The following is a 3,608-nucleotide window of genomic DNA, read 5'->3' as shown; positions in this document are numbered from 1 at the left end:
CAAAGCATGTGCAAACCATAGCAAATGGTCAGAGAGATGCAACCCTGCTGGTTTTGAAGATGGAGGAAGGGGCCATGAGCCAAGGAATACAAGAAACCTCTCGCAGCTGGAAAAGGCAAGGATATAGATTCTCCCCTGGAGGCTCCAGAAAGGAGTACAGCCCTTCTGATATCTTGATTTTGGCCCTCCAAGACCCCTTACAGACTTCTGACCTTCAGAACTGTAAGATGATAAAATTGTGTCATTTCAGCTGGGTGTGGTGGGACGCACATGTAATCCTAGCTACTTGGGAGGCTTGCTTAAGGCCAGGAGTTTAAGACCAACCTGGACAACATATCAAGACTATCTCTTAAAAAATAAAGACAATAGGCCGGGTGTGGTGGCTTACGCCTGTAATCCCAGCACTTTGGGAGGCCAAGGTGGGCAGATCACTTGAGGTCAGGAGTTGGAGACCAGCCTAGCCAACATAGTGAAACCCCATCTCTACTAAAAAAAATAAAAAATTTGGGGGAGGGGGGAGGGATTGTAATTTGGGAGTTATACCTGATGTAAAATGATTTGAGTTGATGGGTGCAGTAGACTAATATGGCACCAAGCATAAGATATGTACAAACCCATGTTAAGTGCACATGTACCTTCTATGTAACTTAAAGTATAATAATAAATAAATTAAAAAAAAAAAATAAATAAAATAAAAAATAAAAAACAAAAAAAATAAAACAAAAATTCAGGCTGGCGTGGTGGTGGCACCTGTAATCCCAGCTACTTGGGAGGCTGAGGCAGGAGAATTGGTTGGACCTGGGAGGCAGAGGTTGCAGTGAGCCGAGATCGCACCACTACACTGTAGCCTGGGCGACAAAGTGAGACTCTGTCTAAATAAATAAACAAATATAAAAATAAAAAATAAAAACAATTAACCAAACATGGTGGTGCATACCTGAGCCCAGGAATTTGAGGCTGTAGTGATTTCAGGGCGAGTGACAGAGCAAGGCTCTGTCTTAAAAAAAAAATAATAAAATAAAATAAAATAAAATTATGTTGTTTTAAGCCACTAAGTTTGTGGTAATTTGTTATAGCAGTCATAGGGAACTTATACTGCTCCACTCATTATTTCTAATGTGGTGATGGTTTCACAGATATATACATATGGCAAAACTTATCAAATTATAATTGTCCATATGCACGGTTTATTTTATGTCAATGGATATCTCATTAAAGCTGTTTTATTTTTATTTTTTTTTGAGACAGAGTCTCATTCTGTCACCCAGGCTGAAGTACAGTGGCACGATCTCGGCTCACTCAGCTCACCTCCACCTCCCGGGTTCGGCTCATTGCAACCTCAGCGTCCGGAGTAACTAGGATTACAGGCATGTGCAACCACTCCCAGCTGATTTTTGTATTTTTAGTAGTGACGGGGTTTCACCCTGTTGGCCAGGCTGGTCTCAAACTCCTGGCCTCAAGAGATCCGCCTGCCTTGGCCTCACAAAGTGTTGGGATTACAGGTGTAAGCCATCAAGCCTGGTCTCAATAAAACTGTTTAAAAAACATTTTTTGTGGCCAGGTGCGGTGGTTCATGCCTGTAATCCCAGCACTTTGGGAGGCCGAGGCGGGTGGATTACCTGAGGTCAGGAATTTGAGACCAGCCTGGTGGTCTCCAACATGGTGAAACCCTGTCTCTATTTAAAATACAAAAAAACTTAGATAGGCGTGGTGGTGACGCCTGTAATCCCAGCTACTTGGGAGGCTGAGGCAGGAGAACCACTTGAACCGGAGAGGCAGAAGTTGCAGTGAGCCAAGATTGTGCCACTGCACGCCAGCCTGGCCAACAGTCTCACTCTGTCACCCAGGCTGGAGTGTGGTGGCGTGATCTCAGCTGGGACTACAGGCACGTGCCACCATGCATGGCTAATTTTGTCTCCAAAAAAAAAAAAAAAAAACCAAAAAAACACTTTTTGCAAAACAGATCTTTATGATTTCTTTTTTCAATTATCACATGCAGAAATACATAGGAAAATAACCCATGTCAATTCAATGGACATTATGAACAGCATGCATTACATATCACTATATCTCTCATAAGTCTATAAGCTTTACTGTCACTTGTACCTGAGGGATATTATAGGCTGGCTCGATATGTTTGACATTGGATTACTTATAAGAAATTAATCCAGCTTAATAACATAAATATTTATCTGTAATTTTTCTCTCTTCTTTGGTATTAAAATAACTAAGTTATCAAATTATATCACAAACTGAACTAAAAATTATCATAAAGATTATAACTAAAGCCAAAGATTATCAACCACACTAAAAATCTAAGTGCACTTACAGTATAAACAAGAGCTCTTCACAGTGAAAGAATTATTTCAGTGTGCACTCATGTTCATTATAGATATACTTCATTAGAGTACAGTGGAGGTCTACCTATAATAAATTGTTAGCTGTGTAAATACAGCCTTTGAATTAAGAGTCAAAGAAGTAGGCAGATCCCAATGTGTACTCAGGTGGGATTCAGTCCTGGTGTATCAGGTAGGGTCCCTGCAGGAAGCAGATGGCATACCACAGATGGGTTGAGAAAAGACAGTTAAATGCAGAAGCTATTTACAGAGAAAGGTGGATGGAGTTAAGGGAACCCAACTAGAAGCTGGAGGGGAAGGGAGCTAGGTGTGGAAGACTGTACTGTTTGTTCTCGATTGATTGACCTATTCCTCCCAGCCAACGTCATGTGCTCCTGTAGGCAGAATATACTTCCTTGCCCCTTTGACCTTGAGCTTAGCCATATGACTTGCTTTGGTCAATGGAATGCGAGCAGATGTGACAAACACCACTTCTAAGCAGAACTTGAAATGCACTGGTGTGGTTGGCATGCACTTGAGTGTCTGCTTTTGGCCTTGAGAAGAGCAGGTGCCAGATAGGATCTGGCTCCAGGTACGGGAAGAGTGCACGGAACTGAGCCAAGTCCAGTCTGTTAGAACTCAGCAAAGGCAAAGCTGATGCACAGCCTCAATGCCTTATGAACAAGAACTAAATGTTTCCTGTAGGAGCAAAAGCTCACCAGATAAACTGGATGGTACAGCCTGCAGGGACCAGCCTCCATGACACACAGCAGGGCAAAGAAGAGCTGAGAATGGATGTGGGAGCAAACTGAGAAGAGCCATGCAGGAGAACATGGAGGGAGAAATGCAGGGAGATTCATTTCCACGAAGGGCTGAGGACAACAGACTTCAAGCTGTGTGGCTAAGAGGCAACCACCACAAGCTGAATGAGGGGAAAGGAGTGAAGAGAGGGCTCCGAACAGAGAGAGCATCATGCTGACACTCGAATTTGTCTCCTAACCAGGTTTTTCACTGGATCCATATTCTGGTGCCATAAGGAAAGGAGAAACAACAGGGGATCACATGAAGGACTCAGAAATATTCTGGGATACATTGCCAAGCTGGGGCAACGTGGTCCCCTTCTAGCAGGCCACACATACAAGACCACCCTCAGCTTTGACTTGTGAGGGCTTGCAGTATAGCTGGGGTAGTGCCCAAGGAGGCGGACAGAACAGTGGTGCCCTGCATGTTACAGTGGTGCCCCCAGGAGGTCTGTCCTTACAAGCCTGAGGA

Source organism: Papio anubis, chromosome X (assembly GCF_008728515.1).
Source record: "Papio anubis isolate 15944 chromosome X, Panubis1.0, whole genome shotgun sequence".
NCBI classification, from domain to species: domain Eukaryota; kingdom Metazoa; phylum Chordata; class Mammalia; order Primates; family Cercopithecidae; genus Papio; species Papio anubis.
This window is presented reverse-complemented; position numbering follows the sequence as displayed.